Raw genomic sequence first — 22,962 nt, 5'->3', positions numbered from 1 at the left:
TTTATTTTTTTTCAGAAATTTTAATAACGGAGTCCCCATACAAACTTTCACCCCCTATTTCACCCTCTTAGAAGGTAGTTTTTCAAAAACGATGAAGTACATATTCATTTATTTCTAACCAGAAGCGTGTTTATGAAATTTCATTCACCTAACTTTAAAAATGTCGGTTTTCTTTACAACCGTTCATCCATTATTTAACCATTTTAAGGGTAAAATTTCCAGAAATCCTTTCTTAGTAGGTGTTTCCATTATGAAATATATCAATTTCTAAAATTTCAAGTTTCCAACCACAGTGGTTAGGCTCTGAGTAGATGAATCAGTCAGGAAAAGGCATTATATGTGTATAGGTTACAACAAAAATACGCATGTTTTTAAAATTTTTGATAGACTTAACCGATTTTGATGAAATAAAGACTAAACAAAACCTTGAAATGTTACATATAATAACTCAATAATTTCATTTTGTAATTTTTAGCCGTTTCAAAGATTAGCCGAAACAGACAGAAAGACAGACAAATATTTAAAAAATGTTTGTTTTGGTTTTGGTAAATCGCTAATAGCCATATTATCTTTAAAAAAGGCAGTTATTTTGTAATCACAGACAGACAATTATATTTTATTTTTATATTTTTAGTATAATAGTAATAGCGTAATGAGTCGATGTAGACAGTAGTAAGGAGAGGTAACTGTCGGACTAGGCTGTTACGTAGCGATCGCTAACATATAAAACAGATACTGAAAACCTTTGAATAAGTGATTTGTAGGTCTCGAAAATGTCTCCAAAAAGCCAACGGTATAACTCACTTTAACCACTGTAATATTTTTTATAGTTAAAAGAAAAGAAAAAATTATGAGACCTGTAGTTTAATTGTTTAAAAGTATAATTCCTTACCAACATTTATATCATATTAATATTAAACGCTTCATGTTAAATATTGCCAATACTAACACTATAATTCAAACCAATAATTTCCATACAGGATTCCTCGCGATATCTTTTTCCACCGCTGAAATCAGAAAAAAAAACCCTAATTAAGAAGTCAGAAGTGCGTGCCGTAGTATTGAGAATTTTCGTTGTAGTCAACCTGTCTTCACATCAAACTGTTTCCAATAGTTTGTATATTTTATATCGACGTATAATTTAAAGTATAGCAATATTAATAAGAAATGGTAATACCTAAACGTTGAAATGACACGATTGAATTTAAAAAGATTTTCATCAAAAACTTAATTTCACGTGGGCAAAGCTGCGTTATTAGCTAGTCAATTATATTGTCCTCCTCAAAAAGAGGGCATCGGGGTATGCGTCGATGTATTGATATATCTCAACTCGCGGATGCGCTCTGTAATAGCAATCTTAACTTAGTCGAGTCAGTGATAGCTCTGAGGTAAGTCGTGTTTGATTTTAAAATATTCTGTGTTTTTGTAATTGTTCAACATATTAACCCAGTGTTCAAAAAGGAAATGTGATACTTGAGTGCCAACATTCTCATCATCGGTCCAAGGATTGTGCAAGTTAATCAGGAATCACGACTTTTATTTAAATTAGTCTCGAACCATAAAGTTCAATATAATCACTATTTTAACAATAACGTGTAATTATAGCAGCACTCGTTGTGCATATTAGTTGTCTGAAGATTTTACTAGCAACCATGTCTATATGTAATTCATTCTATAAGGAGCCACCCATTTGTTGCATCTCATGCGCGCGCAACTTATAAGCCCGGATAATTTAGCTCTATAGATTTTGTAGTTAAGTTGCATTTAGACCTGCATCGACGTATTAATTTTTCTCAATTCGCTATTGCGCTCAGCGATTGTAATGTTTATTTTATTTAAGGTTTCCGGTGTGTGTTGGAAGAGTTACATGAACTTATATCGGTTTTTAAAATTGTAGTGTGTTAATCGAAAGACCAAATCCTGATGATCGGTCCAATGATTGTGCAGAATATTCAGACACCACAGTTTTGTATTTAAATGAGTTCCGAATCATCGAGTTCAATGTGACCAATGATTTGACAATGAAGTGCTTTTGCAGTATAGTTTACTTGTTGTAGGTTTTAAATTTCTTCATTATATTTATCCTGACGATTTGACTAGATGGTCCTTTTGGTATTAATTTAAGATATAAAATAAAAAACAGTTTTGTATTGCGTCTATTTATTAGCACAGTAGACGAACGACTAACTACAATATAAAATTTATTAAAATATATTGATGTACATCAAATTCACAACCACAGACGTTGTATATAATTATTTTTATATAAAGACGATTGAAAGATTTTTTGCATCTCATGCGCGCGCAACTTAACGTCCCGGATATTGTAGCTCTATCGATTGCGTAGTTGAGTTACATCTAAACATGCTTCTACGTATTTACGGTAAATAGCTTAAGAACTTATTTCTTATAAAAAAAGAATATAATTCAACTAAAATATTTGAGAAAACAAGATAAACATACTTAAATATTATATATACAATACAAGGGCGGTACACAAAAATAAATAACAACAAATTAAACTCTTCTCTTAAAATAATGTGAGTATGACAATACCAAGATGCAATATTACGTATCATTTGTGTTATAGCAATTAGACAGCAATTGGTATTGTCTTTAACTAATTTACAAATTTAAATTTTGTAAGAAAAATACAATAATCAAATAATATATCAAATAAAGAAAAATAATTTAATGATATAAAAAAAGTAGAATATGAGTCGCTGATAGTTAAATGAAACCCTTAAACCATTTCTCTTAACTCGCGAAAACCTGTAATTATATTTTATGTTGAATTACTGGTGGCAGGGCTTTGTGCAAGCTCGTCTGGGTAGGTACCATCCACTCATCATATATTCTACCGCAAAACAGCAGTACTTGGTATTGTTGTGTTCCGGTTTGAAGGGTGAGTGAGCCAGTGTAATTACAGGCACAAGGGACATAACATATTAGTTCCCAAAGTTTGTGGCGCATTGGCGATGTAGGCGATGGTTAACAATTTTTACAATGCCAATGTCTATGGGCGTTGGTGACCATTACCATAAGGTGGTTCATATGCTCGTCCACTTACCTACACGATAAAAAAAATAGAATTGTCTGACTAAATGATCATTGGATTTCAATTTCAATATTGTTTTAGATTCGAAGCCGCCTTCGTTAACGAGGTCGCGATCTATACGAACAACTGCTACGGTATAATCTAACCAGAAGCTTGAAGCGGCTCAGTGGATCTGAGCCGAGTCGCGATGGCGACTATAGAAGAAGATGGTGTGGACATCTTCCCTGAAGGTGATTATACAATTTAGATTATCTAAGTTAAGTAGACATTAAGACATTTTTATCGTAAAAAAATAGCGGCCTCACTTATAAACGTTGGTGAGCGAGCGTCAACCAGTCAAAACCATGAGTTTAAATAAACAGCCGTTTATAAGTAAAGCCTTATTATTTATACAGCCGCAGATAAAAAACAAAAGATACATGGAGTGCGCGGAACGAAGATTTTTCAACTAGAAATTTGATTTGTGTGCATGAAAGCGCTGTAAAAATACACGCGCCATACATGATTAGAAACTATTTATAGCTCTGTACACATATTTTTAAATATTGTCTAATTTTAACGAAAAAAAAAAACATTGTAGGCACGGCGCACTGCGCGAATATTTATTCTCCGAGCGTCACTGACTCGACTCAAGTACGGCTGTTGCGGGCACGGAATGATATTCGTCAGCGCTTCGGAATTTGGCTGAACCTCCCCTGACCCATTGGCTTCACGAGGCTCCGAACTACAGACAAGCCCCGCATCGTGGGGCCCATGACAACGGCGTACGTAACAGCTTTACTTGACCACGGCGACTTTAGCGAAGATGGCTTCTAATACACGTCAAGTGCGCAATTCGGTTTATATTGGATATTCTACGTAGTTATATAATCTCAATAGATCTGATATACGTAAGTGCGCATTTATAAATACCAAATATACGTTACGTACGTTTCGCCTTGTGTTTCTCGGGGCACTAAGGCGCGGTATCTTCTGTTTGGGCTCGCTGTATAGTTCTCGATCACGAAGAGTTTTGCCTTATTGGGAAAAAGTTGAATGCTGTAACATCTATCGATAGGCTTATTAGCGATCCCTCGACGGTGGTAAAAAAGGTAAGTGACGGTGTACAAGGCACGAGTTATGCGAACGGTAACAGATTGGTTATTTTTTAAATGAAAAGTAGACATAGTAGGGAGACAGAAGATAATATATCACTAAGCCGCGCCAAGACTTAACGTCTGCACGTTTTATATTTATGTTGTTCTATTCTCACAAAGCGATGAGTACTAGTTACTAGTACTGGACTAAATTATCTAAATATTAATTAATTTTCTTGTCAAATAATTTGGGAACTGTCTTTTACCTAAACTAAAACTTAATAGATTGTATAGTGAAATAATTCATGCCATGGCGATTAAGCGTTTGCAACATATTTCAATAGAGCATTCAAATTGTAAGTTGCACCCACACTAAACATATGTAACTTCGACCGACATAGATGCGCATTTATGGAAATAATAGTAATTTTACATGTTTATGGTATATACATCTCCCTGTGTGTATTTCGAAGGCATTTATCTTAATATTACGACAACGGTTAACAGCAGCACGCACACAGGTGAAGATTTTGTATTAATCTATTAATATAGGATATAGATGCTTACGTTTTCACAGTCGAAAGAACCGGTTGAGAGATACTGTACATCGCATATACATCTGACCTTTATACCTTTATTGTTACCTGTATAGTTGCAATAGAAGGACGCTTACCACAAAATAAAATATTATAAAGAGAGTGACATACTTCCTCCGATTCTTTCGATAGGTGTTAATGCCTCACGCCATATTTCAGACGAAATGTCTAAGGGAAAGATTTGGGAAACGTGTTTTAAGAGAACGGAATATATACTCTGGATGAGATTAGATAATGTGATGGCATATTGGATGCTTAAGATGGTGCAAGTTAGCTGTAGTTGAAAATGACTGTTGGATCGACTATTTTATTTTTACATGATTGCGTTAAGTCCTTTTATTAAGAGTCTAAATGTTCGAAAAACTGTTTCATTGACACCTTTGCTGTGACGTTATGCAATTTATTTTGACCAATCGAATTAGACTAAATTACGTGGTACTTGGACTTTACAATTAAAAACACATGTTTGTCTTATTTACAATTTATTATATTTTACGTCAAGGAAAACTCGCATAGCAACAATTACGACAGACATTTAATGCAAAGAAGTAGGTCATTCGCGAAACCCGAGACCGTTAATGTTGGTATTCATCGGTATGGGAGATCTTAGTATGTATTTTCAAGTACGAGAGGGGGGTATCGCGTTATTAGCTACTTCTAAAGCATATAAGCAGTTGTTAGTCGTAGGTGACATGATTGGACGGACTATTATAATTATTCGCCATATTTACATTTATACACAAATATTTACCAATATATGTGTCGTATTTTTGAGATGTTTGTTCATGATTCATGGCAGCCGCGAAAGCAAAACAGTCATGAGCAAATCGTGTTTTTTTATACATACGAATACAATGAGAAGTGGTAGGACGGATACGGAGAGGGATTGATACAATGACTCGATGCTGCCAATAATGTTTGTAGGTCGAAGCGTGGACGGCTGTGTCGGACCATTGTATGAATTACATGCCCTCAGTGCGGATCGTATGAACAAAGCGAAACTCATAAACCTCAATAAAAGCAATAAACTTTATGTGTATTTCGTTCGGATTACTTTTACCATTCATAATATATTATGACAGCAACCTAGAAACTACCTCATTGTGCTCACTATTAGGTTTCAGGATCTCCTCCACCACCACCCTGGTCAATACTCCTTTTCACGGCTATTTGGAGGTGATCTTAGAACCTGGATGCGCTTTATAAATAAACATTATTTTTATAACGATTCTCACTCCACTTACGACAACATCCGGAGTGATACACGACTAGAGTCGTATGAATCGTTGAGTAGTTTTAAGAGTCAACGTAGTATTCTATAAACAAGCAATATTATACAAATTCATAGTTTTTTTCGTAGTTTTAGATCTAAACACGACGCGGGCGCGTTTTATTTCGACATTATGATTATTTTCGATTTCTTCTTACCTCACCGCTTTTATTTAAATAAATTAACGAGATATATTTTTATTTCATTTTCAAGTAGTACCGGCGCCGTGTTTACGCAGTAAATTAGCGATGATCAAAGATTACGTGCCTTAAAAAGGAAATATGATTTTAGATAGTGCTTTGTTTATGTATGTGTACAAACTGCGTTTAGAAACGATACACGATGTATTTATTTATCAAATATACCGCCTTTGTTGGATTTATTATTTATTTAACATCTGTATCGTCGTTTGTACACAGACAATGCACACCGTTACTAGTAAGTGATAAGGCGAATATTATGGTATGCTATGCGAGTTCCTCTGCAATAGTCGGTAGCCGACTGACTCCGGACGTGATTCATACCGCGGACTTGACTTTATGACACTTTTCGTTTTCACAATCATAATCGAAAATTAAAGTTAATGTACCACCTAGGGCCGGACGAGAGCTTCTGATATTCTCGATGTCACGAGGTCGAATCTACTCAAGTAACAACTCTTACACCGTGTAATCGAGGACATTTAAATCTCTCAGTACTAATCGGATAGCAGTAGTATTACACTTTAATGGTATTCTCGATGTTTGATGCTTTTTACTCAATGTGTAGATCAAATCTATATTTAACATCTCGCAGCTGATCCGTTGACAGTTTCGTAGGTTCTCCGGAGTACTTAGAGTTAATTACGTTGCGCGGTTTAGGATTCGTATTATATTATAATAGTGAAGGAAAATATTATCATCGATTCGCGATTCACCATCCAGAGAGCCCGGAGACTTACCCAACTGTCAGTTATAATTTGGCCTTATATTTAGCCTGTAGGCTTAACTGCGGCGAACCTTTGAGTAACGGAGCACATGATGGTCAATTTAAATATTAATATATAATTCACTTTGAGATATCTGAGCGACGTTTTGTTCACATATATAAATGACATATTAATTCAATTGACAAAAATAAATTCATGATAAGTTCTTACGTGCGATCATAAGTTGATTGTTTTATCAAGTCGTTTGAGGTTCTTTAATATGAGTCTGATTTAATACAATCGGTTCGTCGGTGTCATCTAACTGGAAGAACAGACAATTTTAAATCACTTCAGATAGTTTTCCCTTAGCATAGTTTAATGTTACAGTTTGAATAAATATTAAGAATGAAACAAAAAGACTATTGATGAAGCTTAATACGTTTAGTTTCAGCTAAGTGCGGCATGCATTGAATGCACGAATGATATTTGCAACTTACACGAAAACCTAACACGCCAATCGTTGCGAAATTAATCCGATGTTAATTGTTTAATATGACGCGTTTACTTTGATCATTTTATTTCAACGGTGAGATGTCAAGATGGTTTTTGCTGATGTTTTCGAACGATTAACTTTTTATAAGAAGGCACCTATTTTGAGCAACGATTTTTGGAGTGAAATTACGTGTAGGTGCATTAGCACTCATTAGAGCAGTGCAAACGATTGAGTCGCGACATTAGAGTTCATTTGCTTTATAATAAATTTTGATTATATTCAGATCAGTTTAATAACCATTTTGAAGTTTGATCCGACAGAATATTTTTCAACTTTGACAATTGATGATGATGAATGACATTAAGACTCAATTTAATAGTTTATTTTTTTGTATTAATTTTATAAGAAATGTAATTCATTGTTACGAATTATGTTATTTGATTAAAATGTATATCACGTGTTATTTATTTAAGTTAGTTCACACAAATACTGTAAGAATATCAATAACACGTTCCGCTATTACTGATGTTAAGCACTTATGTCTTTACCGACAGTAATATACGTTATATTTTTATTCGTATACATAATAAGGATTGGAAAATGTGAGCAAAGTATCAGAACGATAAGGAATTGTATAGATATCTTTTTTGAAATATTATAATAGATATAAATATGTAATCTCATAATATAATGGTCGAGCAGCCCACGCTAGTGTTGTGTCAGCGAAAGGAGTTGGTGTCGCTGGATGTTAGAAGAAAGAATTTATAGGGCTTAAGCCCTTTGTGGTACGTGTCAGCTGCAATTTGTTATCTCTTAATCAACCAGGTCCCGACGGACTTGCAAGCGTTAATGTGTTGCGACAGACCGTTGTGAGCTCATGCAGTTTATATTAAATATCGACCTGAACCGTATACATCTACATGTCACCTAAGTACCCTTTCGAGCCGATGCGAGCTCTTTCTGATTGTATACCGTAAGTTTATAATACGTCGGATCTTTCGAACGATAAGGGGAAATACGAAGGCAAAATTATATACATCCATAACAGAATATCAGAAATAATATCTGGAAAAAAAGATTGTTAACGAAAGTGGCATATTACACAATTGGTCTCTCTGATTTTTCGATCGGATATATTTCCCCGACACAACACAGCGTGGAGATTTAGGATTAATTAACTTATACGCATATATGTCTCAATATAACTATCGATGTTCGATGTTGTGTACTTTATTCTTCTCTCTGGAACCTACAGTTCACCTACTAACGCCCTATGCGAGACTTCAACATCAAATGTTTCGACCGTTTTATTCATTCACGACGTTTGGACATGTCCAACTTACTTCTACACTTGTATTCTTGGATCTTAGAACTTAACAACTGTAAGTCAATTGTTAAGTACATATTGAATATTTTACTTTTTTTATATTGTAGAATTTCTTTATATTATAAGGATTTTTTTTGACTTAGTGAATTTTTAAGTATGATTAAATGCAATTTAACTTTGTTACTGATAATGCTTATTTAATAAAGTATTAGAGAATTTACCGGTTGTTTTATTTCTAATATTTATATAACCTTAGTAAGAAACAATCGCTATATTAAATCATTTTTAGGAATTTATAATTTTAATTTATAATATATAGCACTAACAACATTTTCCTAATATGGTATACACAAGTCAACTTAAATAGATAGACATGTTAGCACGGACTTTCGTTTTAACTTTTTTAAGAGGAACAATTCTGTCATACATGATAATTGTATAGTTTTAACCGTTTAAGCAGCGCACGCAACGGGAGCTCTCGAAAGGAACATTTTCTCTGTTTTTGCAACATTTTTTATTGATTCTCTGCTCCTATTGGTCGTAACGTGATGTTATACAACAGCTTTCCTTGATAAATGGGCTAACCAACACACATTTTTTTTTTATTTGAACCAGCAGTTCCTGCGCTTAGCACGTACAACCAGACAAACTCTTTAGCTTCATAATATTAATTATAGATAAATAAAGTTTTCAGTGACTTAAATATTTTGATTAATCTGAAATTTTGGAATAAAAAAATATATTTGTGCACTTGGTCATTTATAACATTAACAACGACGTAAATGTCGTAATAAGCCGAGATGGCCCTGTGGTAAGAACGCGTGAATCTTAACCGATGATCGTGGGTTCAAACCCGGGCAAGCACCACTGAATTTTCATGTGCTTAATTTTTGATTATAATTCATCTCGTGCTTTACGGTGAAGGAAAACATCGTGAGGAAACCTGCATGTGTCTAATTTCTCTGAAATTCTGCCACATGTGAATTCTACCAACCCGCATTGGAGCAGCGTGGTGGAATAAGCTCCAAACCTTCTCCTCAAAAAGAGGAGAGGAGGCCTTTAGCCCAGCAGTGGGACATTCACAGGCTGTTACGGCAAATGTCGGGGGCATCTGAGCTACAGCATCGTAGATCGGAATACATGTACAAAATAAATTTTGGTTCAAGATATTTAGATCATCATCATATTCCCACATTAATCCACTGCTGGACATAGGCTTCCTCACGTGATATTGATTAAAATTGACTCGTACACTATATAACGCGAATTAATATTTTAGAAGATATCACCGCTTATAATATAGTATAAGCAACTTTCTTATTTAATTATTTTATTTTATTATTTATATAAATTATATGGCATATGAATTTAATGGTTTTGTTAGTTCTCTAGAATAAAACTCTCCTTATTATTTATAGCAATATTTTTTATTATTTTCTTTTCTCTATATAAGTCGTTAAGTTGAGCTTAAGTTTCTTTTTTGTTTATTTAATTTTATTATTATTTTTTTTATAGAATAGGAAGGTGGACGAGCATGTGGGCCACCTGATGGTAAGTGGTCACCAAACGCCCTTAGACATTGGCATTGTAAGAAATGTCAACCATCGCTTATAGCCAATGCGCCACCAACCTTGGGAACTAAGATTTTATGTCCCTTGTGCCTGTAATTACACTGGCTCACTCACCCTTCAAACCGGAACACAACAATATCAAGTATTGCTGTTTTGCGGTAGAATATCTGATGAGTGGGTGGTACCTACCCAGACGAGCTTGCACAAAGCCCTACCACCAGTAATTATATACATATTATGCATATTAAAAAAGACCGTGATATTTGTGAGTTTGTATATAAGCAGAAAGTAAACAGTGACACCTGTTCGAAGAAAAGGCACCATTGGATAAGTACATTATCCAGGTTATTAGGACACATGCTATATTTTATGTATAAATATATAAATATATTTAAATTCATGTCAAAAAGTCGTGCACCTTGAAAGCTCCACTTTTTGCGCTGCGAGAATAGTTAATGATATACAAAAGTAAAGTATGCCTGAATTCTTCATCATTAAATTTTATATTATAATTTTGTCAATTTCTGAATAGTAGTGTCCAGATTTTCCGGAGTAGAGTGACCTTCTGCCATACATGTTAGCATTCGCGTTTCGTTCAAATTTGCATTGTCGTTATTCTGTCGTCGTGTCTGATTGTTTACTGTTTATTATATACTGTATATTAATATTACGTGGCTTTACGTTGCTATTATCAACGAGGTTTTATAAAATATTTTATTCTATTAGTCTAGCTAGCTTCTTAAGTAATATTTTTCTTTAAAATTAATAGATTATTACTTTTTACTTTTAAGGTTACATATTCCTTAGTTTAAGGCACCGATATCATAAATACAAGAGGTGTGTATTGTGAATACTAGTTATTTCTTCACGTTTGATCACGGTTTAATAATAAAATGGAATAGTTAACATATTTTGGCCTTTTTATACCATTAAATAACAATAAATAAATAAATAATCTTTATTCACATACAAAGTTACAAAGCATAATGAAGTCCCTGATTTCTGAGCTAGGCTCAAAGACCTCTCATATTTTTTAGTGTCAAATCGTTCTATGTAAATAAAAATAAGTGACTAATAATTATTTCATACTGTATATTAGAGTGGAGTGTGTAGGTATGTGTGTGTTTTCATGTGTGTATGTGTGTGTGTGTTTGTGTGTGTGTATGTATGTATATGTGTAATTTGTTTCACAAAATATTATAGCAACAACAGTTCAGTTTGTTCATAATCTAGTCCTAGTAGCCAATTTTTAATAATTACTTTAGCTTCACGATTACATAGGGATGTATATTTTTTATTTCATTTATTTTGTTATACAAATAAACTGCTTTAAAATCATGTTGTCGTTTGGCTGAAGCTGATCGACATATAACAGGTGGACATACGTTTTTAATGACACGTTGCTTACTGTATTCGTCGGCATGATAGGGGGTGATTCTATGTTGTTGGACAACTAATTGATAGACGTATAGTTGCCTAACCGTTAGGAGTTGACATTTTTCATACAACTTAGTTGTAGAAAATCTGTATGGGCTAGAGGTCATGACTTTTAAGATAGATCTATGCGCTCTTTCCAAGTCTAATATAAAGGTTTTACAAGCACCACCCCAAGCTTTTATACAATATCCAATGACTGACTGATCTAGTGCATAATATATTGTGCGCAGAAGATCTAAATCAGCAACGTGCCTCAACTTCTTGAAAACCCAAATAAGTTTTCTGGTGCGCGCAGTTGTGATATCTATATGAGAGCGCCAGCTAAGTTTTTCGTCCAAAATAACTCCTAGATATTTGACGGTCGTAGATTTAGCTATCTCAAAGCATGAACAGGAAGCAAGAGAATCACTGGGGTAGTTACATGTGTGAACCTTAAGACTCTGTTCTCTGGTTTTGTTTTGGCCACAGAAAACTGAATAAATGAGGTTTTGGAGAGGTTCAATGTCAACAGGTTTACACTTAGCCATTGATTGACTTTGCGGAGTCCTAATTGAGCATAATACCATACTTTGTCCCAAGTCTCTCCGTGGAATACAAGCGCAGTATCATCCGCGTAGTTAAAAATTTTACCATTTCTTAGAGTTCGTTCACATAGGTCGTTAATATAGATCAAAAAGAGAGTTGTGCCAAGAATACTGCCCTGAGGGACGCCACAAATCACAGGTGCCTGAGAACTGACGTGATCACCAATTCTAACTTGTTGTGAAGGATTAACCAAAAAGTCCTTAAATATCAGCAGCGGTTTGCCACGAATACCGAGGCATTCCAACTTGTTCACAAGAATGGGAATAGAGACGGTATCAAACGCCTTGGCTAGGTCAAGGAATATACCTAAACACCTTTGCTTTCTATCTACCTGAGAAGTAACATAATTCGTTAAATTGATGACTGCGTCTTCAGTAATTTTCCCAGACCTAAAACCAAACTGTGAGGCAGATAAAATTTTGTTATGTTCCAAATAATTTAACAGGATTTTCATTTAACATTTAACAGGATTTTCGATTATCGGCAAAGCAGTGGGCCAAGCGCTAGTTGTTTAATTTTTGTTGTCGTATACATACTTAGTTTCTACCGAGGTCTCGTTTGCGTTCATTTGTAGTGTTAAGTTTCATTGAGAATTTAAATTATGAGGATAGGTGTAAATAAATATATATTGTTAAGATGACTCCAATTGTTAAATATTCGTCGTTGTACCTACTATTGTACTTATATTATTAGTTTTGTTTATTTATTCATGCTTTACTCAGAAACTACAAATTCTATATGCGACTTTCATATTAACCATGCGACCATGCTATATGGTATGTTGCATATTTTTGTAGTAATAGCTTTATATGTCAACGTAGTCGGAGACGTAACTATCAGTCTAGGCTGTTACGTAGCGATGGCTAACATATATAACAGATACTAAAACCCTTTGCATAAGCGATTTGTAGGTCTCACTTTAACCATTGGAATATTTTTATAGTTAAAAGGAAGAATAAAATAATGGGACCTGTAGTTTTTCCTCATCAAAATAAATATCATATTAATTTTTTATGTTAAATATTGTTAACACAACTACTTTATAATTCCAATACCTTAATATTTTAAATTTAACAATATTAAAAAGAAATTAATATACCAAAGCGTTGAAATGACACAATTGCATTTTAAGTTTTTCATCAAAAACTTAATTTCACGCCGGTGAAGCTGCGTTTTCAGCTAGTGAATAATATTGTCCTCCTCAAAAAGAGGGCATCGGGGTATGCGTCGATGTATTGATTTATCTCAACTCGCGGATGCGCTCTGTAATAGCAATCTTAACTTAGTCGAGTCAGTGATAGCTCTGAGGTAAGACGTGTTTGGTTTTATAATATTCTGTGTTTTCGTAATTGTTCAACAACTTAACGCAGTGTTCAAAAAGAAAATGTGATACTTAAGTGCCAACATTCTTATCGTCGGTTCAAGGATTGTGCAAGTTAATCAGGAATAACGACTTTTATTGAAATTAGTCTCGAACCATAAAGTTCAATATGATCACTATTTTAACAATAACGTGTAATTATAGCAGCGCTCGTTGAGCATATTAGTTGTCTGAAGATCTTACTATAAAACATGTCTATATGTAATTCTTTCTATAAAGAGCCACCCATTTGTTGCATCGCATGCGCGCGCAACTTATCAGCCTGGATAATTTAGCTCTATAGATTTTGTAGTAAAGTTGCATTTAGACTTGCATCTATGTATTAATTTTTCTTAATTTGCTATTGCGCTCAGCGATTGTAATATTTATTTCCGGTTTGTGTTGGAAGCGTTACTTGAACTTATAACGATTTTCAAAATTGAAATGTGTTAATCTAATCCTGATTATCGATCCAATGATTGTGCAGAATATTAAGAAACCACAGTTTTATTTTTAAATTAGTTCCGAATCATAAAGTTTAATATGACCACTTATTTCACACTGAAGTGCCTTTAGTACATTTATACTGCAGGTTTGACCACCAATCCTATACATGAGTCTTATATAAAGACATAAAATAACATAATGAAGTGCTTTTTTATAGTATAGTTTACTTGTTATAGGTTTTAGGTCTTAATTATATTCATCAAATCGTCTGTCGATTTGACCACAAAACCTATACATAATTATTTTTATATAAAGACGGAAAAATAATGTTGACCCCTTTAACCTTCTTCCATTTGTTGCGCGCTCTCATGCGCGCGCAACTTAACGGCCCGGATATTGTAGCTCTATCGATTGCGTAGTTGAGATGCATCTAAGTAAGTTTCTATGTATTTAATTATATAATATTAACTTGCGAACGTGTAATAGCATTTTATGTTGAGTTGACTGACTTCTAAGTATTCTTATATTTTACATTTCTTTCTCAACTGGGTTAACTTTTTATTTATTTTTACTTGATATTTGGCATACTATATATATTATATTTTAACGTGAATGTATTCAATTTGAATATCGTTTTAGAAGCCGCCTTCGTTAACAAGGTAGCGAGCTCTACGACCAACTGCTACGGTGTTCATCGCGATGACGACTACAGAAGAGGTAGTGCACCCTGCACCGGACATCTTCGGCAAAGGTGATTATACAATTCAGATTATCCAAGTAGATAATAAGGCATCAAACGTAAATATATATATTTTAAATTACATAAAATATGTAATGGGCTGTTCATGATGTCAGTGACATAGATTACATTATTGACATTTTAACGTAAATAATATATTTTATTAGCTAAGCCCACTTTGTAAAACAAAAGCAGCCTGCAAATATAATACTGCTGGGCGAATGCTTTCTCTTCTTTTGAAGATATGCTTCCTTAATCGCCAAGCTCCAGATGAATTATGAACATAAATTAAGCTAAATTTTCATGAAATTCAATGGCGCTTGTCTGGGTTTGAAATCGCAGTTATCGTTTTCTTTTCCTAGTTGTTTACAAATAATGGTGTCAAAAAATTTTAGAGTATAGACAGTAGGAATATTCGATTAACGCACGTCTTAATTTCTCGTTAGAAACTATTTTATAGCTCTGGTCACATATTTTTAATTATTGTCAAATTTTAACAAAAAAGAACATTGTAGGCAAGGCGCACTGCGCGAACAATTATCCTCCGAGCGTCACTGACTCGATTCAACAACGACTGGTGCGGCCACGAAATGAAATCCGTCACTGCTCCGGAATTTGGCTGAACCTCCCCTGACCCATCACGATTCATTCACGAGGCTCCAACCTACAGATAAGCCCCGCATCGTGGGTTCCATGACAATGGCGTACGTACCAGCTTCACTTGATCACGGCGACTTTAGCGAAAATGGCTCCTAATACACGTCACGTGCCCAATTCGGTTTTTATTGGATAGTCTACTTAGTTATATAGTCTCAATATATCTGAGATACGTAAGTGCGCATTTATAAAAATCAAATACACGTTACGTATATTTCGTCATGTGTTTCTCGTAGCACTCGGAAGCGGTATCTTCTGTTTGGGCTCGCTGTATAGTTCTCGATCACGAAGAGTTTTGCCTTATTGGGAAAAAGTTGAATGTTCTAACATCTCTACGCGGACATCATAGACGCAGTCTAGATGTCGAATTTGAAGAATCCCCAATTTGAAAACGTGGGGGCTTTATTACTAGTAATTCGACTGGTAGTAAATAGAGGTAAGTAAGGATGTACAAGGCACGGGTCATGCGAACGGTAACAGAGTGATTATTTTTTAAATGAAAGGTAGACATAGTCGGGAGACAGAAGATAATATATCACTAAGCCGCGCCAAGACTTAACGTCTGTACGTTTTATATTTTTGTTTTTCTCTTCTCACGAAGCGATGAGTAATAATTTTAATAGTAGACGAATATATCTAAATATTAATTAATTTCCTTGTCAAATAATTTTGGAACTGTCTTCTACCTAATTAACATATTAATTGATTGTATTTTAAAATTGAGTGAAATAATTCATGCCATGGCGATTGCGACACGATTACAACATATTTCAATGGAACATTTAAACTGCAACCATACTAAACATATGAAACTTCGATGGTCATAGATGCGCATTTACGGTAATAGCAGAAATATTATATATTTATATTAAGTAATACCTGTGTGTATTTCGAAGGCATTTATCTTGATATAAAGAGACCGGTTAACAGCGGCACGCACACAGGTGAAGGTTTTGTATTAATCTATTAGTATAGAAAATGTAAAATAGATGCTTACGTTTTCACAGTCGAAAGAACCGGTTGAGAATTACTTCACATCGCATTCAAATCTTACAAATAGAGTTGCAAAAACAGACATTTACCACAAAATTAATTACAATAAACAGAGTGACATACTTCCTCCGATTCTTTCGATACGTGTTAATACTTCTCGCCATATTTCAGACGAAATGTCTAAGGGAAAGATTTGAGAAACGTGTTTTAAGAGAACGGAATATATACTCTGGATGAGATTAGATAATATGATGGCATATTGGACGGTTAAGATGGTACAAGTTAGATGTAGTTGAAAATGACTGTCGGATCGACTATTTTATTTTTACATGATTGCGTTAAGTCCTTTTATTAAGAGTCTGAATGTTCGAAAACCTGTTTAATTGACACATTTGCTGTGACGTTATATTTACCTATTTAGACAATGGACAAGACTATGAGATTTATTTTGACCAATCGAATTAGACTAAATTACGTGGTACTTGGACTTTACAATTAAAAACAAATGTTTGTCTTATTTACAATTTATTATATTTTACGTCAAGGAAAACTCGCATAGCAACAATTACGACTGACATTTGATGCAAAGAAGTAGCTCATTCGCGAAACCCGAGACCGTTAATGTTAGTATTCATCGGTATGAGAGATCTTAGTATGTATTTTCAAGTACGAGCGAGGGGTATAGCGTTATTAGCTATTTCTAAAGCATATAAGCAGTTGTTAGTAATAGGTTATATGATTGGACGGACTATTATAATTATTCGCCATATTTACATTTATACACAAATATTTACCAATATATAAGGTCGTATTTTTGAGATGTTTGTTCATGATTCATGGCAGCCGCGAAAGCAAAACAATCATGAGCAAATCGTGTTTTTTTATACATACGAATACAATGAGAAGTGGTAGGACGGATATAGAGAGGGATTGATACAATAACTCGATGCTGCCAATAATGTTTGTAGGTCGAAGCGCGGGTGGCTGTGTCGGACCATTGTATGAATTACATGCCCTCAGTGCGGATCGTATGAACAAAGCGAAACTCATAAACCTCAATAAAAGCAATAAACTTTATGTGTATTTCGTTCGGATTACTTTTACCATTCATAATATATTATGACAGCAACCTAGAAACTACCTCATTTTGCTCACGATTAGGTTTCGGGATCTCCTCCACCACCACCCTGGTCAATACTCCTTTTCATTGGAGGTGATCTTCGAATCTGGATGCGCTTTATAAATAAACATTATTTTTGTAACGATTGTCACTCCACTTACCAACAACATCCAGAGTGATACACGACTAGAGTCGTATGAATCGTTGAGTAGTTTTAAGAGTCAACGTAGTATTCTATAAACAAGCAATATTATACAAATTCATAGTTTTTTTCGTAGTTTTAGATCTATACACGACCCTGGTTTTTTTTCGAAATTCTTATGATTATTTTCGAATTCTTCTTACCTCACCGCTTTTATTTAAATTAAAAAAATATTTAAATGAACGAGATATATTTTTATTTCTTTTTCAAGCAGTGCCGACGCTGTGGTTACGAAGTAAATTAGCGATGATCAAACATTTTGTGCCTTAAAAGGAAATATGATTTTAGATAGTGCTTTGTGTATGTATGTGAACAAATAGAAACGATACACGATGCATTTATTTATGAAATATACCGCCTATGTTGGATTTATTATTTATTTAACATCTGTATCGCCGTTTGTACACAGACAATGCACACCGTTACTAGTAAGTGATAAGGCGAATATTATGATATGCTATGCGAGTTCCTCTGCACTAGTCGATAGCCGACTGACTTTATCTTGACTTCATTGTACTTTTCGTTTTCACCATCATAATCGAAAATTAAAGTTAATGTACCACCTAGGGCCGGACGAGAGCTTCTGATATTCTCGATGTCACGAGGTCGAATATACTCAAGTAAAAACTCTTACACCGTGTAATCGAGGACATTTAAATCTCTCAGTACTAATCGGATAGCAGTAGTATTACAGTTTAATGGTATTCTCGATGTTTGATGCTTTTTACTCAATGTGTAGATCAAATCTATATTTAACATCTCGCAGCTGATCCGTTGACAGTTTCGTAGGTTCTCCGGAGTACTTAGAGTTCATTACGTTGCGCGGTTTAGCATTCGTGCCTTAATATTATAATAGTGAAGGAAAATATTATCATCGTTTCGCGATTCACCATCCAGAGAGCCCGGAGACTTGCCCAACTGTCAGTTATAATTCGGCTCTATATTTAGCCTCTAGGCTTAACTGCGGCGTACCTTTGAGTAATGGAGCACATGATGGTCAATTTCAATATTAACATATAATTCACTTTGGGTTATCTTAGCGACATTTTGTTCACATATTGAATATTAATACATTTGACAAAAATAATTTCATGATAAGTTCTTACGTGCGATCACAAATTGAATGTTTTATCAAGTCGTTTGAAGTTATTTAATATGAGTCTGATTTAATACTATCGGTTCGTCGGTGTCATCTAACTGGAAGAACAGACAATTTTAAATCACTTCAGATAGTTTTTCCTTAGTATAGTTTAATGTCACAGTTTGAATAGATATTTAGAATGAAACAAAAAGACTAATGATGAAGCTTAATGCTTGTAGTTTTAGCTAAGTGCGGCATGCATTACGATTGATATTTGCAACTCACACGAAAACCGAAAACTCCGAGAACGTCACTCGTTGAGAAATTAGAACCGATGTTGTTAATTGTTTTATATGACGCGTTTATTTTGATCATTTTATTTTAACGGTGAGATGTCAAGATGGATTTTTCTGGTGTTTTGAAATGATGAACTTTTTATGAGTAGGCACCTGCTTTAAGGAACGATTTTTGGAGTGAAATTACGTATAGGTGCTAATGAGCAGAGCAAACGATGGAGTCTTGACATTAGACTTCATTTCCTTTAAAATTAATTTTGATTACATTCAGATGACTTTAATAAATATTTTTAAGTTCGATCCGACAGAATATTTTTCGACACTGACAATTGATCCTTTCTTAAAACTAAATTTAATAGTTTCATTTTTTGTATTAAATTCATAAGAAATGTAATTCATTGGCTACATTGTTACGAATTATGTTATTTGATTGAAATGTATATGATGTGTTATTTACTTAAATTAAGTCACACAAATACTGTAAGAATATTAATAACACGTTCCGCTATCACTGATGTTAAGCACTTATGTCTATACCGACAGTAATATAGGAACGTTATATTCTTATTCGCATACATAATAAGGATTGGGAAATGTGAGCAAAGTATCAGAACGATTAGGAATTCTATAGATATCTTTTTTGAAATATTATAATAGATATGAATATGTAATCTCATAATATAATGGTCGAGCAGCCCACGCTAGGGTTGTGTCAGCGAAAGGAGATGATGTCGCTGGATGTTAGAAGAAAGAATTTTTAGGGCTTAAGCCCTTTGCCGTGCGCGTCAGTTGCATTATGTTATCTCTTGATCAATCAGGTCCCGACGGACTTGCAAGCGTTAATGTGTTGCGACAGACCGTATAGCAGGTGGCATGTAGACCTATACAAGATTTCATCGTTGTGAGCTCATGCAATTCATATAAATATCGACCTGAACCGTATACATCTACATGTCACCTAAGTACCCATTCGAGCCGATGCGAGCTCTTTCTGATTGTATACCGTAAGTTCTTAATACGTTGGATCTTTCGAACGATGAGGGGAAATACGAAGGCAAAATTATACACACATAATATTTGGAAAAGTATGTCTAAATAATAGTGACAAAAGTGTCATATTACACAATTGCTCTCTCAGGTTTATCGGTCGGATTTATTTCCCCGCCGACACAACACAGCGTGGAGACTTAAGATTAATTAACTTATATAACCATCTATGTTCTATGATGTGTGTCTCTAGAGCTCTCCGACACTACACTGAAACTCACCTGCAATGTTTCGACCGTTTTATTCGTTTAAACAACGTTTGGACATGTTTATCTTACTTTATATCTATGCTTGTTAAGGAACAGATAACTTAAGTTGGTTTTTCTTAAATTACCTATGAAAACAAAATTGTTTTTCTTGTCAATTCATTTAATTTGTTTTCTACATTTCATTATATTTTATAATCCCGAAGTATGTATTTAGTATAAGGATTTTTCTCAATTTAATATCTTAGTGTCTATAATCGACTTAGTAAATAGGTATAAAGGCTTTACTCACAATGCGATTTTGACTACATCTAAAACAACTAAAAAACTGAATTTCAAACTAAAACTTGTAGTTTCACGTGCATTTTTAAATAAGAGTAAACATTTTGCATTTTAACTTTATAACTGATAATGCTTATGGAATAAAATCATAGAGGATTTAACAGTTGTTTTATTTCTTATATTTTTATTATGTCGGTAAGAAAAATAATTGCAATACTAATTAAAATTATTTCAAAGAATTATTATTTTGTTTTACCAAAATTTTTGTAATAATCTCATTAAGTTATTTTTTATTTTAATTAGTATGTGTGTATTTCGTATGACATTGGACGATAACGCTCTTACTACCTGTATATTTATAAATTTTAATACATGGTGTATTTAAAAGCCAAAAAAAGAATTTAAAAGTAATATAATACAAATATAAAATTTATCACCTTAAACATGTACTATATTACTTTACTTGTGTATATAATTGTTAAGATAGAATGATCCTTACAAAAACTCAAGCCTTATCCTTTCGCGAGTGACTCTTTTCCCGTTTTTAAATAAATCAATACAGCTACTACCCCTATCTAGTGTACCTAGATATTCTCGTCTCAATTTATCCCTAATGGGTGTTGCCCACTTATATACACATATATAAAACAGATAAAATGAATACACTGCAGTTAGCTGTCTCGGTACAAAAAAAAAACAAACAGTACAGAAAACTTATAATGCCTTGTGTAGAATGTTTTAAGCATTTCATGTTACTTGGTTTCATTAAATTAACCATTATTATCACAATATACAGGTAAATGACGTCACAAATAAAAAAAATGTAATGTACCCACAGTATAGCATTTGAGAAAAACAATAGGTTCCTGAAATGTTGCTAAGTTAAACCCGAAGGATCTTGGGACACGGCTTATCTGTTAACTTTATGTTCATTTAAAAAAAAAGGAAAATAACACTCATATGAAAACAAATGAATACAAATAAAATTTAAATTAAACCTTTAATAATAAATGGTGATTGTGTAATTGTCGCGTAGACAAAATACTTAAAAAAGGAATTAAGTGGATCCTCATTTCATTCCGTGGTACGCGTACGCGTGTGTGTTACGCAATATTATAAGAAAGAGTTTTGTACTTGAAAAATATTTTGTAAAGATTTTAATTTATATTTTGAAAAAGTATATACGCGTACTTATAATGATAAAAATAACTATTTATGCAAAAAGTTTGGATAATATTATAAAGTCTTTAAAACTCATTATAAAACTCTTATATTAAAACTCGAATTTGAGCGTTATTTCAAGAAACGTAATACGTTATTTAACGATTGAATGAAGGTGGCAGAGCTTTGTGCAAGCTCGTCTGGGTAAGTACCACCCACTCATCATATATTCTACCGCAAAACAGCAGTACTTGGTATTGTTGCGTTCCAGTTTGAAGGGTGAGTGAGCCAGTGTAATTACAGGCACAAGGGACATAACATCTTAATTCCCAAGGTTGGTGGCGCATTGGCTGTATAAGCGATGGTTGACATTTCTTACAATGCCAATGTCTAAGGGCGTTTGGTGACCACTTACCATCAGGTGGCCCATATGCTCGTCCGCCTTCCTATTCTATAAAAAAAAAAGTCTTTATTTGATACAAGAAACTTACATCAACAAATCCTGGGCATATTAGAGGAATTTGCCTTAACAAAACCTTGTTCCATCATTGATAGATCTTGGATGTTTTATTTTCTTCAGAAAAACGCGAATAATCAACGACTCAACTAAATAAATCATGCAAAATAATTTTGAAACGCGTAAACATAACAACTGTTCAAGAGTTTAACGGTTATAGATACAGAGGCGTGACGTTATTCGCTCTGATTGGTGTTTTAAATAAAATGGCCGATTGCAGAATTATATACTTTTATTTTATTAAAAATCTTATTAATCTCAATGTGTATCTAAAAATGGGATATTTTTTTAGAATCCTTTTAAAATAGTCTCTTGTCTAAAATCATTTATTTTTTAATTCATTAATACTGTCATCATGCCTATTATGTTTTTGTTGATTCAGTCGGATTTTATCGTATTTTGAATTTTAAATTTTGATATTCTGTTTTTATTTAATGCTTTTATTATTGTGTGTTCTAAGCTAATATAGTCACTTTCAGAGATATTCGTAATTTCGCTTTCTACTGTATGATAAAGCCCTGTGTAATTCAGGTA

At 33.7% G+C, this 22,962-nt stretch overlaps 1 long non-coding RNA gene across 1 annotated transcript; it reads left to right on the top strand.

Moving 5' to 3' along the window:
- The first annotated feature begins 1,370 nt into the window (after nt 1-1,370).
- Nucleotides 1,371-20,891, top strand: LOC126780542 (uncharacterized). Its single transcript, XR_007670517.1, has 4 exons — nt 1,371-1,388; nt 3,140-3,288; nt 3,639-7,264; nt 19,072-20,891. It is a non-coding gene; the product is annotated as an uncharacterized LOC126780542 (long non-coding RNA).
- Nucleotides 20,892-22,962: the final 2,071 nt, after the last annotated feature.

Source organism: Nymphalis io, chromosome Z, assembly GCF_905147045.1.
Source record: "Nymphalis io chromosome Z, ilAglIoxx1.1, whole genome shotgun sequence".
Lineage (NCBI taxonomy): Eukaryota > Metazoa > Arthropoda > Insecta > Lepidoptera > Nymphalidae > Nymphalis > Nymphalis io.
This window is presented reverse-complemented; position numbering and strand designations above follow the sequence as displayed.